This window comes from Neomonachus schauinslandi, chromosome 7 (genome assembly GCF_002201575.2).
Source record: "Neomonachus schauinslandi chromosome 7, ASM220157v2, whole genome shotgun sequence".
NCBI lineage: Eukaryota > Metazoa > Chordata > Mammalia > Carnivora > Phocidae > Neomonachus > Neomonachus schauinslandi.
Genome location: NC_058409.1, coordinates 46,888,673 through 46,904,682, shown reverse-complemented (window position 1 = coordinate 46,904,682; position 16,010 = coordinate 46,888,673). Strand labels below are relative to the sequence as shown.

The following is a 16,010-nucleotide window of genomic DNA, read 5'->3' as shown; positions in this document are numbered from 1 at the left end:
AATATAAGATCACAGAAATTTGATCCCATGTTTCCTTCTAAAATTTTTATAGTTTTAGTTCTTACATTTAGGCCATTAATCTATTTTGGGTTAATTTTCGTATATGAGGTAAGGTAAGGACAAAGGATACTTCTTTTTTTTTTCTTTTTTAAAGATTTTATTTTTAAGTAATCTCCACACCAACATGGGGCCTGAACCCACAACCCCAAGATCAAGAGTCACACGTTCCACTGATTGAGCCAGCCAGGCACCCCACAAAGAATACTTCTTGTCCTTCCTGTCTACAAAACGCATTTTTTAAATTATGTTATGTTAATCACCATACATTACATCATTAGTTTTTGATGTAGTGTTCCATGATTCATTGTTTGCATATAACACCCATTCAGTACGTGCCCTCTTTAATACCCATCACTAGGGTAACCCATCCCCCCACCCAGTTTATGCCTTTAATTAAAAGTGTTCCTGGGGCATTTGGGTGGCTCAGTTTGTTAAGCATCTGACTCTTGATTTCTGCTCAGGTCTTGATCTTGGGGTTGTGGGGTTGAGCCCTGCCTCAGACTCCATGCTCGTTGGGGAGTTTGCTTGGGATTCTCTCCCTTTCCCTCTGCCCCTACTCCCACTCTCTCTCTCAAATAAATAATTAAATCTTTAAAAAGAAAAGGGGGGTGGAAGTCTTCCTGCACTTGGGCTAGTCTTTCCCTATTCTGAATCATCCTCAAATTCTATCTGTCCTTTATTGTCTAGCTCAAATGCCCAGAAATCCCTTTAGAATTTCTCTTTTACCCCCCCAAGAAACCAGCAGTGTTCTTATTTCTGCTTTGGCTTTATCTATATCCTTCTCACAACACCTTTGTCACTTTCCATCTAGTATTATAGCTATACATGTAAATGTATTAGCCTTCCCTCCTGAAGGGCAAGTTCATAGTTTAATTTGTTTTCCATAGTATAGCATTTAGTATTTATCTGTTGATTGAATTATGATAACAGAGTCCTGGTATAATGGAGGCAAAATGAAATTACAATTGTTTAGAGAAGGAATATGATTAACCTAAAATACCAGTAGAACAGCTGTCTTCAATGATCACTGAACTTGTAGAATGTGTATTTTCATTGGTCCTTTATTAATTTTATTATTGAAGGAAAGGATATATTTTATTGTAAAATGACTTTTACTTTATGGCATCAAGTTACAAATGTAATTTTTTGTGGGATTAGAAATGGAAGACATTACATGAAAACGTTCTCAGAGGATACTGCATTATAAAATTTACCTGGCCAATTAAGAATGATTAATAAAATTGCTTATATTTTAAGTTTTATTTTAAATAGTAATCTTTTTTTACAAACGGATGTTTATAGATAATAGTGAAAAAAAGTTTTACTTAAAAAAAATCCCTGCACTCCTTGTTATTGGAAATGTTTCTGGAAAACCTGAGTAATACATTGCTCTACTGAAGAAAATTGCCTGGGAAAACTGTGACTGACAGTTTATGGTAAGGTATGCAGTCTTGCACAGGTATCATGCCAAGTTTTCATTTATTCACTTTCTTGAAAGTGGAAAGAGACTTAGAAAAATATAGGCGTACCATGGAGTTCCTTTAGAAAAAGCAATGTTGTATGAGAGGATGTCACACTGAGCCTGCCTATACTTGTAGCCAGTGATTCTTTAAGAAGATATGGAGGCCTGTTGCTAGGTCTTATAAGGTCATTTTGAGAGGCTACAAATTGAGCAAAAAGTCAAGTTCTTTCTTTGTTGTTACAGAAAAGTAAAGGCAGTTCCTTGAACTTTGATATTTGATGTTGTTTGTTAGCAAACTACTAAGCAATTTATAAAGGTTTGCTAAAACTAGATGCTCATAAAATTAAGCAGTGCAGTAGAGAATATGGAGATATACATGATTTGGGACTTGTAAATTAATATTAAATATTTTCAGCTGCCAACAGTTGTATTTTCAGAAAAACATTTTACCAATGTTATTTTGAATTAATATGGTCTTCAATGACTTCAGTTGTTGCTTTTTAATCATATTTAGTTTCATTTAATTTATTTTGTTATTTGGTATCAAATATATATTTTCCATTGGCAATCTTTTCTTTTTGTTTTTGACTTATAATACCCCAATAACTAAACTATCATATATTGTATCTCCAGCATGAATCACCTATAATCTTATCTAAAGCAGATGTATACAAAATACCCTCTTCTCCAAATTTATTTCTGTGGGGATATATTATTAGTGATGTATGTCTATGAATGTGTAACATGTAAATAGCTTATAACTTACTGTCAAGGTAGGAGTAATAAGATTATTGTCTTAAAAATATTTTTAGGCCATTGTTTTATGATATAAAATCATGCGAATGTGGTCAGGTAGTATGTGTGCGTGTGTGTGTGTGTGTGTTTGTGTGTGTGTGCTTGCACAAAAAGTACTTCTACATATGTGATTTTACAAACCTAATCCACTCTTCCAATGACTAATTTTGTAATCCTAATTCACTCTTCCAAGGACTAACTTTATTAATAGTTAAGTCTCAACATTCCTGTTTGCCATTCTGCAATTACAATTTAATTTCTTGGCTCTTAAAGGTTTTTAGCATTTGATATTCCTGTTTTCACCTTTTAAAATATACATTCTTACAGAATATATCATGCTTTAAATTATTTATTACATTAGAGATCTTCCTTTTATCACTATTTTAATCATGTGTCCTTGGGTAAATTACTTTACTTCTTTGTGCTTTATTTTCCTCACCTGTAAAATGGGGATTATAATTATGACCTACCTCATAGAATGTCAAGATTACATAATTTTTTAAAAAGATTTTATATATTTATTTGAGAGAGAGAGAGTATGAGTGTGGGGGGCGGTAGGGGCAGAGGGAGAGGGAGAAGCAGACTCCCTGCTGAGTGGGGAGCCTGACGTGGGGCTCCATCCCAGGACCCTGAGAGCATGACCTGAGTGGTAGGCAGATGCTTAACTGACAGAGCCACCCAGGTGCCCCAAGATTACATAATTCTTGTAAATATCTTAGAACAGTGCCTGGTACAAATTAACACTCAATAAATGATAGCTATTATTAATATTTAGCACCCTAGTGGGATTAATTGATTTGGTAGGAGATTTATGATTGGAATACATAGTAGGGCATCTCTAATTCCCAAGTTGCCCACTCTTAAAGGCACGGTAAAATGATTTATAGGTTAATCTGCAGGGGAAGTTTAGCTTGTGACAGTCTACCACAAATAATTTCTCTTGGGACTCCTTTATAACTGTTACTCCCTGATATATCCACATTTATTTTAATATAAATGATTTCCGTTACCATTTAATTTGTTTTTCTTGTTCCTCTTCCCCAATATATCCCTATTTTTTAAATAAAATTCAACCAGCAAAAAGATGCACCACATTTACCTTATGGTTTTGCCTACCTTGTGGCAACCTGCCAAGCTCATTTAGTTACTCATACTCCAATTTCAGATAACCACATAGACTATGTGGCCTTCCACACTGGCAACAAGATAGACTATGTGGAAGGTGGGAGGCTGCTGGAACAGGAAGAAAATGCTGATGAAAGGGAATGGAATTCTATGAGATTAGGGTTATTTATGAAAATTTGGATTTTAAACATTCTTTTCTGTATAAGTTGTCTTAGTCTGCAATGACAAAATACCCTAGACTGGTAGGCTTAAACAACAGGAATTTATTTATCACAGGAGGTAAGGAACTTCAGTATTAAGGCGCTGGACAATTCTGTTCCTTGAAGAGAGCTCTTGTTCTGGTTTACAGATGGTTGCCTTTTTCTCTACAGGGCAGAGCAAATGTGTACTCTGGCCTCTTCTTTTTCTTTAAGGACACTTATTCCATCATGGAGACCATCCTCATGACATTATCTAAACCTGATTACTTCCCCACCTATCATCACAATATGGGTTAATGCTTCAGCATGTGAATTTTTTGCAAGGGGTGGGGGAGAGGACGCAAACATTCAGTATGAAACATGAGAAAAATAAAGCTAACAACTATTATTCACTATAACTTTTAGCCATAATTTATTCAATTTAAGGAATTATGAGTAGCTCAATATAAACTAAATGTAATGTGATTGAATTTGTATGTAATAATAATTCATATAAGAATACATGTTCTCAGGGTGCCTGGGTGGCTCAGTTGGTTAAGCATCTGCCTTCGGCTCAGGTCATGATCTCAGAGTCCTGGGATTGAGCCCCGCATCAGGGTCTCTGCTCAGCAGGGAGTCTGCTTCTCCTTCTCCTGCTCCTGCTGTCCTTCCCCACTGCTCGTGCTCCCTCTCTCTCTGTCAAATAAATAAATAAAATCTTAAAAAAAAAAAAAAAGAAAACATGTTATTTTTCATGCTACAAAGGCAATTTGCATAGTTATCTACAATGTCTGGGACTTGAGCACTGTGAAATGGACAAGTTCATCATTGCCCCACCTTCTCTTTTTGGTGCCCTTTCTCACTCTTTCCTTGCTTCCAGTATTGTCTTTCTTCTTTTCTTCCAAGCATAAGTATCTTTTTAGGAAAACATATGATAAATTCAGTCTAATGGAGTTGTAACTAACTTTCTGAAATCACATATACTGTTTTCTTTTTCTGGAGTATGTGATTATCATAGAGGCTATAGCATTTAAGTAACTTACACAGCTTCTGGTAAAAAAATAAGTCAAACATATTTTCTTAATTCATTAATGAATGAATGATATCAATACTATAATGTAAAGGGTTATTAAATTTTTTTTAGGATTTGGTATATCACCTTGGATATAATTGACAACTTGGGTGAAGATTATTATTATTTTTTTAAGATTTTATTTATTTGAGAGAGAGAGTGCACGGGAGTGAGAGTGGGGGGGGAGGGGCAGAGGGAGAGAGAGAATCTCAAGCAGACTGCTCCCTTAGCGGGGCCCCTCACAGGGCTCTATTTCACGACCCTGACATCATGACCTGAGCTGAAATCAAGACTTGGGCGCTTAACCACTGAGCCACCCAGGCGCCCCTTTGGTGAAGATTCTTAAACAATGGTTTTAAATTGGGAGAATGTGTAATAATTCTGAGTTTATTTTTATTGAGCACTTATGTACTGTGCATTCTAAGTGCTAAAGTACCTCAGTAAACAAATAAAATTCCTACTGTCTTTTGAAGAGGTTACATTTTAGTAGGGGACACAATGAAAAGCAAGATAATTGAATATGGAGTAAGTTATCTAGTGATAAATGCATGAAGATATTAGAGTCTGGAGAGTTATAGTATGTGTTTATATACATGTGTGTTAATTGCTATTTTACATAAGGTGGTCAGGAGGCTTCTCATAAGGTGACATTTTATTATTTTTTTAAAGAGTTTATTTATTTGAGAGAGAGAAAGTGAGTGAGAGAGCACAAGCAGGGGGAAGGGTAGAGGGAGAGGGAGAAGCAGGTTCTGCACTGAGCAGGGAGACGATGTGGGGCTCGATCCCAGGACCCCAGGATCACAACCTGAGCCAAAGGCAGATGCTTAACGAACTGAGCCATCCAGGCGCCCCATAAGGTGACATTTTAATTTTAGGGACTAAATTGAAGTGATGGAGTTAGCCAGGTCGATACTGGGAGAAGGGCATGCTAGTCAAAGGAAACAGGATAAATAACGGCCTTGAGGCAGGAGCAGGCTAAACATATGCAAGGAAAAACCAAGGGGCCAGTACACCAGTTGCTGAGTAAGTGGTTGGAAGAGAGGTAGAACATAAGATCAGAGAGTTTCAAGGACCAGATCATGGATAACCTTAGAGACCATAGTAAAGACAATATTTTATTCTGAGAAGGAAAGACATTACAAGATTATTTTGGCTTCTACATATATAACATGGTAGAAAAGCAAGAGTGAAAGCAGAGTTACCAGTTAAAAATTATTCAGCATTTCCAGTCGGACATGATGGCAGCTTAGAGCAATGGAGTCACATTATAAATATATACTTAGAATGCAGAGTCAACAGATTTTTAACAATGTACTGAATGGGTGTATAAGAGAAGGAGAGTAGTAAATGAAAACTCCACAAAGTTTTAGGCTGACTAACTGGTTGAATGGAGTTGCTTTTTACAGGAGAAGGGCAAGCATGCTAGAGGATTAGGTTTGGTAAGATCAAGGGTTCTTAGTCTTGTAAATTTTAACTTGCTTATTAGATAGCCAAGAGGAAATGTCAAGTAGGCAACTGGGTACATGAGTCTGGCTTTCAGTATGGAGGATAGCACTGTAGTCAAAAAACATCAGTTTATAGATGGTCTTGAAAGCCATTGATCTGGATTAGCTCTGCACAGGAAGTAAGTGCATATAGAGAAAAGAAGTGGTCCAAAGATTGAGTGTGGATTACTTTAATGTTTAGAGGTCAAGAAACAGAGGAAAAATCAAGAAAGGAGACTGAGAAAAAGCAACCACTAAGATAGGAGAACCAAGAGAGTATGATGTTCAGGAAGACAAGTGAAGTATTTCAAGGAGGAGAGCATCATCACCTGTATCAGATGCTCCTTATAGATTAAAATGAGGCAATTGGTAATCTTGAAAAGAGTGGTTTCAAGGAAGGGTGTAATGAAAGCCTGGTTGAAATGAGTTTTTGAAAAAAAGAAAGAAAGGAAAAGAAGTGGAGACAGTGAATATACAAAGGCTTTTTTCAGTGAGTTTTGCTATAATCAGATGAGAGAAGTCAGGCATTAGCCCGAGGGGTCATGGAGACCATGGAGGTTTTGTTTTTTAACTTGTTTTGCTTTCTAAAATGGAGAAATATTACATGTATGTACATATGTATACATTGTACAATAGTGAGAATAATCAAAGGTAAAAATTGATAGTATGGGAGAGAGTGCGGAAATCTGCAGTTATGAAGCCCTTGAGAAGGCTTCAAGAGATGAGATCCAAAACTCAATACGAGGCAGTGTCCTTGGATAGGAAGGATCTTGGAGAATTTACGCACTGTAACAGGAGGGAAGGGAGAATATATGCATCAGAATATAGTTCATCTGGGTGCATCTGGAAGTTTTCTTCGGGTTGCTTTTATTTCCTCAGTGAAATAGGGAACAATCAACTGAAAGTAAATAAGGACGAGGAGATATTGAAGATTTGAGAAGAGAGAACTATGAATTAATCATTGAGAAAAGTAAGACTAGTGAAATGTAGTAGCATTGTTAGGAATTGCTAAGGGCTTAACCTGAGGTTACTTCTTGTATTTAAAGTGAAATCAGTGATCATGCTAAGGTTTTTTTCTCCAGTCACATTCACCTGGTTGGGTATAGGTGTAGGATAGGTGGAGATTTGGATTTCCCTAAAACTGGGATTTTTGCAAGTGAGTGCACTAGAGGGAGAAAAGGGAAAAGGACATAAAGGGTATATGCACGGAAGGGTTGATAATGCTTGATCATGGTATTTAATTAAGCCTGGTAAAGAGGGGAGTAATTACATGAAGATGACGAGGAACAGTGAAAAGTAGTAAGAAACTGGAAGATGAAAGATGGTCAGAGAGTGGAATGCTTGAAATTAGTAATAACAAGATCTTGGTTATGATTATGGCTGAGGCAGAGGAAGGGCAAGACAACTGAAAATAAGGATTCTGTATAAATGAGAGGCCAGGGTATTAGAGTGATTTAACTTGGTTTTGAAGTCACTGAGAGTTATGACAAGTGATGCTGGAGACAGAAAAAGAGAGGGAGGGAGGAAGGGATGGGAAAGGAAGAAAGAAAAGTGGAGGAAAGAATGAAGGAGAGTGACCTGGAAAGGTGATATCTTCTCTGTGCAAATCATTGTGTTAGATATTGTAATGACTGTGGAAAAGTATAAGATATAAGGATCTGGGCAATGGATTCTTATATGAAAAATACCTGTTCTGAGAGAGGAGGAAAGATGAATTGAGGTTGTCTTAGAAAAGAATAGAATAAGGGTTAATTTAGTTAATTATTTTGAAGAACCCAAATGGTATTTTAGTTTGGGACGCTGAGCAAATTTTTCTATTTTCACAGAGGATGGAATATATGTTTATGGTGCCTGATTATTTTAACTCTGCTCTAATGTACAGATATGGCACTTTTAAGAAATCAGAATAGCATGTATTTCTATTCTTTTGATTTTCATGAAAAGAGAAGATTTTAAGAAAATTGCTGTTAAATATTCCTCCCAAAGGGAGAAAGTAAAGTTCCTATGAGAGTAGATGAAAAAGATTAAAATTAACTTATGAAAAAAAGATTTATTCTATTCTTTTGGTTTAAACATATTAGAAGAAATTATCTAACAAATTGGTCAAGGCTAGGGCTTAGGGTGGAGAGAAATTAAAAATTTGATGTGTATGAAACATCTTCAAAACTAATTTGATATTTTTTATTGAGTGGAGATCATTTTTAGGAAGATCACATAAGCCCCCTACCCCTTCTTTCTTTCCCGCCCTGCCCTGCGGCCGGGCGCGGGGAGCGGTGTTCCCAGCAGTCCCCGCGGCGTCGCTTCAGCCGGTTACCCCGCCGTAGCCGCCGCCGCTGTTGTGGCCGCCGCCCCCGCTGTTGTGGCTGCCGCCCCGCTTAGGGAGCCAGATGCTGGTTGCCTGCGGTGAGAATGAAGCTCACGTGTACCCCGCCGCGAAGACGGAGGGGCCTTTGTCCGTGTTTGGAGACCGCAGCCCTGGGGAGGCGATCCTCCCAGAACGTTATGGCTGCAGCTTCCGTGGCCAATATTGTAAAAAGCTCTCTTGGTCCAGTTGGCTTGGATAAAATATTGGTGGATAATATTGGTGATGTAACCATTACTAATGACGGTGGACCATCCTGAAGTTATTGGAGGTAGAACATCGTGCAGCTAAAGTTCTTTGTGAGCTAGCGGATCTGCAAGACAAAGAAGTGTGAGACGGAACCACTTCAGTGGTTATTATTGCAGTAGAACTTCTTAAAAATGCAGATGAACTAGTCAAACAGAAAACTCATCCCACATCAGTTATTAGTGGCTATCGACTTGCTTGCAAGGAGGCAATGCGTTACATTAGTGAAAATCTAATTATTAACACAGATGAACTTGGAAGAGATTGCCTGATCAATGCTGCTAAGACATCGATGTCTTCCAAGATCATTGGAATAAATGGTGATTTCTTTGCCAATATGGTAGTAGATGCTGCCCTTGCAGTTAGATACACAGATGTAAGAGGCCAGCCTCCCTATCCAATCAATTCCATTAATATTCTGAAAGCCCATGGGAGAAGTCAGATGGAGAATATGCTCATCATAGGCTGTACACTCAACTGTGTGGTGGGATCCCAGGGCATGCCCGAGAGAATAGTTAATGCAAAAATTGTTTGCCTTGACTTCAGCCTGCAGAAAACAAAAATGAAGCTTGGTGTACATGTACAGGTGGTTATTACAGACCCTGAGAAACTGGACCAGATTAGTCAGAAAGAATCCGATATCACCAAGGAGCAGATCCAGAAGATCCTGGCTACTGGTACCATCGTTACTCTAACCACTGGTGGAATAGACGACGTGTGTCTGAAGTATTTTGTGGAGACGGGCGCTATGGCAGTTAGAAGAGTTTTAAAAAGGGACCTTAAACACATCACTAAAGCTTCTGGAGCAACTGTTCTGTCAATCCTGGCCAAGTTGGAAGGAGAAGAAACTTCTGAAGCTTCAATGTTGGGACAAGAAGAAGAGGTAGTACAGGAGAGAATTTGTGATGATGAGCTGATCTTGATCAAAAACACTAAGGCTCGTACATCTGCATCAATTATCTTACGTGGGGCAAATGGTTTCATGTGTGACGAGATGGAGAGCTCTTTACATGATGCTCTTTGTGTGAAGTTTTGGAGTCAAAATCCGAGGTTCCAGGTGGGGGCGCTGTAGAAGTAGCCCTTTCCTTATACCCTGAGAAAGGTATATGGAAAGCAGCATGGGGTCTCGGGAACAGCTTGCTCTTGCGCAGTTTGCAAGATCTCTTCTTGTTATTCCTAACACGCTGGCAATTAATGCTGCCCAAGACTCCACAGATCTGGTTGCAAAGTTAAGAGCTATCCATAATGAGACTCAAGTTAACCCAGAACGCAAAAATCTAAAATGGATTGGTCTTGATTTGGTCAATGGTAAACCTCGAGACAACAAACAAACAGAGGTGTTTGAACCAACCATTGTGAAAGTGAAGAGTTTGAAGTTTGCAACAGAAGCTGCAATTACCATTCTTTGAATTGATGATCTCATCAAATTACACCCCCAGAGCAAAGAGGACAAGCATGGAGGTTATGAAGATGCAGTTTGCTCGGGAGCCCTTGATGACTGATCTGCTTTCTCTTTTATTTATAACAATGTTGGATGCAGTTCTCTTGTTACTCGAATATTACACATTAAAAAATAACAAGCTGTCAAAAAAAAAAAAAAGGAAGATCACATAAGGAGCAAAAAGAGTTCTTATAAATTATGGGATTATATTAGCTGAGTTGTTCTAGGTTATCCATAGTCTTGAGTACAATGTTTCTAGCAGTCCCTCTTCATCTTGCAATTAATCCAAATGGCAAAGCTTGTAGGAACTTGATCCACGATGAAGCTAGGACTTTGAAGGTTTAAGACATTCATCTGCCTCAGTCTTTCTTTCTTTGGAAGTACTAAGTTCATTATTTAAGGCATCTCTTTATAGGAATTTAGTATTAGAAGGGCTCTTGGAAATTATGTGGCACCTGGGTGGCTCAGTCCATTGAGTGTCTGACTCTTGGTTTTGGCTCAGGTCATGATATCATGGGTTGTGGGACGGAGCTCTTTGTGGGGTTCCACACTCAGCGGGCAGTCTGCTTGAGGATTCTCTCCCTCTGCCCCTTCCCCACACTATAAAATAAATAAATAAATAAATCTTAAAAAAAAAGAAGAAGAAATTGCTTTGCCCAGTTTTTCATTTTATTGCTAAGGGACTAGGGGAAAAAATGGAATTTTATTCAGATGTTAATTCAAGGGAGTCAAATCTAATGGAAGAATTTAGACATTATGAAATTAAAAAGTATGACCTTACAGAACCAAAGTAGTCTTTTGAACTCTTATAAGGAACTTCTGAAAAAGAAATCATCCCAGTGATTTCCCAGAGATGAATTGTGTAATTACTGGTTAGTATGCCCATCAAGTATTTAAGAGAATACTGAACCCTCTTGAAAAGTGTGGCAGCATGGATAGCATAACCTATGCATATATATTTAATATAAAGATATAATTCATCTGTGAATGTGTATTTAATATTCAAGAAGAAAATAATATGAATTTTGAATGGACCTAAGAGAGAATAAAAATAAGTAGAAGAAAGCTGTCAGGGTTAAACAATTAAAAACAAAAAGAAAAGAAAACTGAAGTTCAATGTCAAGAATGATCGTGGCGCATTACAAACAAACTCACACCATATTGGATCAAAGGTAGGCTGATGCTTATTTTATAATTTTACAATTTATAAATATAAATAAATATAATAACAATTTAAATCAATTGCACAATGTCTTGCTGTGAAATCTCTAATTATTTAAGAGGTTATTGGAGAGTTAGAAAGGGCAGAGGGGGGAGGTTGGTAGCACAGATGAGGTAGGTGAGGAGGGACCAGGGACCAGGGCAGCAACTGGGGTGGCCATAGATAGGAAATGTCTGTTCCAATCAGACACTATAGCTTTCTTTTTTATCTCATAATCAACCAAGACATTTTAAGTACTGTAAGTTTTATCATAATGATTCTTTTTCTGAACTTAGATGTTTTACTTAGATAAAGACTATCTTATTCCAGTTCTTGGCAAGAATTATTAAAAATGTTGTTTATATGCGTAGAAACAGGGTAATAGAAACTAGAGATGACATCATCTGGACCGTTTAAACATTTTTCAAAAAAAGTGGAGGAAGGACAAAATGTTTTAAAAGTTCTAGTTTGCTTTCTTGAGATAACTAGTTTACCTTACTATTTTTTGTCTCTATTCATTTTCTAAAGGGTAAAAATCAGCTTAAACTCTCTCGGCATATTACCTTAATTGTATTTATTTTTTAAGCACTGAAGTGCCATTCTAGTGATTAAGCAAATGCATTGTGGCGTATGGTGGGCTAATGTGACAAGTATGTGGCTCGAAGCCAGTAAAATACCTCTATGTTCCCAACCATACTTAGTTGTTTTCAGCTATACAATTGTTATAATTATTGTGCCTGGTATACTGTTATGACTGTATCTATTGTAATAGTACAAGTTATTGTTTAACTACTAAAATGTAAGTTATGTGGGTTTTTTTTGTACCATCAGTTTGGAATAATTTTTGGTATATCTTTTCAATGTTGCAAAAGGGACCAGGGATTTACAGTAGAACTACAGAAGCTTTAAAATATTAACAGCCCATTAAGTACAGGATATGGTTCATGAGGTTTAATGGGAAGTTGTTAAAAGGAGATGGAACTATTCCAATGATTGGGGAGCGGTGGTTAGTGGCAAAAAACAGGGCAAAGAATTTAAAAAGCTTGTTTTCCTATAAATACTCAGTGTTTGGGTACACTGCACACCAACAATAACAATAACAATAACAAATCTCTTCTATCCTGATAAGCAGTATTGGGAGCTCAGTGAGAATTCCATTTGGTTCATATGTTAACTTTCCTCTTCAGAGGATATCCAGCAATGTTGTATTAAAAAAATTTCCTGTGGATTTGAGATGCTTGGCATTCATTAAATCAAACCTTTGGACTTTGAAATAGCACCTACTTTGTTTAACATTTAAAAAATACAGGACTCCTGGGACTAGTCCTGGGAATAGCCTTTAGTGATTATCCAGAGGACAATAAAAATGCAAGTTTTTTAGAGGAGGGTATTTTAAAAGCAAAAGAGTGTAACACTTTAAGAGCACAGTATTTAATATACACCTGAGTCTTCGTTCCTTGAAGCGTGGCACACTTAATAGTGTTTACCACATGGTCAGTGACAATTAGAGTCTAATGTATCATGTGTATTTCATGCACATACTTAAGTCTTGGCTCCCAGGTCAGGGTAGTAAGCCTAGTCTTCTGCTTGCCTGGATTAAATGCCTTTCCCCCCAACCAGCTTTTCAATCCTGTGCAATTTGTGTAAGTTTTCTGAGTTTTAATTTTCTGTGAGGCTCTGCTATGTCATATTATTATTTATAAGATTAAATGATATCATGTACATGAAAGCACTTTGTAAATTATTAAGTGATATACTTAGTAGATAGAATCTCATTGGATATAATCTTATTAGAGAGGTAAATCAGAAGCTAGGACTCTGGAACTTTGTAGATAGACCCAATTATTGGAATCATAGCTCTATTAATACTGCTGCTAACTCATTTCAGCAGACCAAAGTTAGCTTTACCACATATGCTTCATGATTTTTTTGCTTTGGAGTTCATGTTAGATCGATGTTATTGAATGAAACTTGAAGAAAATAGAGAGCCCTGTGGAAACTTGAGTGAGATTACAGTAAACACTCAGCATGACTTTCACACCTTTTAGTTCCTTACCTGACTTTCCTTTTCAACCCAGTCCATGAAATTATTTGATATGCACTATCTGAAATGCTGACATGTTTCAGTTATCTGTTGCTGCATAACAAATCACCCCAAAACTTAATGGCTTAAAACAACAGTCGTCTTTATTATCACTCACAGATTCCCTGGGTCAGGAATTTGGGAAGAGCTCAGCTGAGTAGTGCTGGCTTGGTCTCTAATGTGGTTGCAGCTAGACTGTGGCCAGAGCTGATAAAGGGGGCTGAAGCAGCTGGGGGCTGACTGGGCATCTTTCTCTCTTTATGTGGTTTCTGCATGTGGTTTAGTTTGGGCTTTGTTACAGCATGCTGGCCTTAGGGCAGCCAGCCTGCTCACATGGAAGTTCCAAAAGCCAGCATCTTGAGAGAAAGAAGCAGAAGGTATAATGCCTTTTATGACCTCACCTCTCAGGTCATAAGCCTGCTAAGATTCAAGAGGGAAAAACCTAGATCCCCCCTCTTGATGAGAGGTATGTCACAGTTACAGGTGGATGGGAGATGTTATTAGGACCATGTTTGGAAAGAAAACAGTCTGTGACATGAATGATGATTAATCCTGTCATTTCATATATAGCTCTCCGTCCTTCTTAACCTTACTTCTCTAATGCCACAATATGGAATGACTTACTCTCCTTTTTTTTTTGTAACTACCCAATTTTGCTGCTACATATGAACAAGGAAGAAATAAAGCTAACTAAAATTAATAGGACTACCCTTTTTATGCCCTTTTAAATATAAAATCAGCCTCATTTTGGAAAGATTATTCAACACACATAAGGAAAAAAAAAAACTATTTTCCATGGAGTGATACTTACCAAAAGATGTGTTACTAACTATTGGTTTGGAAAGCACATAGTAAAAGAATGCATTACCACTGACTTGTGTTAAACTCCAAAAACTCTTGTTTGGGAAACAATTTCTACTCTGACACATAGTGAGCATGTTCATTCTTATTTCTTATGGCACTTTTTTGTACACTTTTCTTATCAAATTTATTGCATTTACTCTCTATATAGTTATATGCATGTCATCTTCCTAACACACTGTCTTCTCTTTTTGGGTAGAATTTGTTGCTGATTGATCACTACCATAGGTGCTTGGTAAATATTTGTTCAGTGATTAGACAGAGCCTTTGATGGCCATTATTTTTTGAGAAAATAATCCGTATGTTCAGGGAGCTGACAGAGTTGGCTTCTGGGATGGAGATGGGCATCCTGATATGTCAACATTCCTTTATAACCAGTGACTAGTACCTATAGGTAGTGAGTAATTCAGTATTAAAGAACATTAGTTAGTGGTACATAGTTGGTTTTAAAACCCCACCTAATAATTTAGGGGTTAATTAATTAGGAAATTTACCCATATTAAATGGAGCTCATTCCTTTTCTGTTTTGTTTCTTTTTTACCCCCAGATTGAGATGTAATTGTGTAAGTTTAGGTTGTACAGTGTGATATTTTGATATATGTATATATTATAAAATGATTATCACCGTAAGGTTAGTTAACACATCCATCACCTCACTTAGTTACCTTTTTTTTTTTTTTTTTGGTGGAGAAAACTTTTAAGATCTATTTTCTTAGCAACTTTCAAGTTTACAGTCAATGTTGTTAACTATAGTCACTCGTGCTCTACATTAGATCCCAGAACTCATTCATCTTATAACTGGAAATTTGTACTCTTTGACAACTCTCACTTCCCTCCTTGAATTTTCCAACTCCACCTCTTCTCCCCTGGCAACCACCAACCTACTCTCTGTTTCTAGAGACTTTGGGTCTTTTTTTAGGCTTCACATGTAAGTGAAATAATATAATATTTGTCTTTCTCTGTGTGACTTATTTCACTTACATAATGTCCTCAAATTTCATCCATGCTGTTGAAAATGGCAAGATTATCTTCTTAAATAATATTCCATTATGCAGGGATATCTATATCTATATCTATATATACACACATATATATGATATTTTCTTTATCCATTCATTAGTCATTGGACACTGAGGTTGTATCCATGTCTTGGCTATTATAAGTAATGCTTTAATACACATAGGTGCAGATAACTCTTTGATATAGTGATTTCATTTCCTTCAGATACATACCTAGAAGTAGGATTACTGGATCATATGGTAGATCTGTTTTTGCTTTTTTGTGGAACCTCCAGACTGTTTTCCACAGTGGCATTACCAATTTGAGTTCCCACCAGCAGTGCACAAGAATTCCCCTTTCTCTACGTCCTTACCAGCATTAGTTATCTCTTGTCTTTTTGATAATAGTCATTCTAACAGGTGTGAGGTGATATGTGGGTTTGTTTTGCATTTCTCTGATGATTAGTGACATTGAGCATATTTTTGTATGCCTGCTGACCATTTGGATGTCCTCTTTGGAAAATTGTCTATTTAATTCTTCTGCCCATTTAAAAAATTGGATTGTTTTTTGCTGTTGGGTTGTATGATTTCCTTATATATTTTATTTTTTTATTTTATTATGTTATGTTAATCACCATACA

At 37.0% G+C, this 16,010-nt stretch overlaps 1 protein-coding gene and 1 pseudogene across 1 annotated transcript in view; both read left to right on the top strand.

Annotated features, from left to right (window-relative positions):
• ADAMTS6 (ADAM metallopeptidase with thrombospondin type 1 motif 6) overlaps positions 1–16,010 on the top strand; it is a 306,464-nt gene that overhangs the window by 49,649 nt on the left and 240,805 nt on the right. The window lies entirely within an intron of this gene.
• On the top strand, positions 8,565–10,287 carry LOC110591176 (annotated as a pseudogene).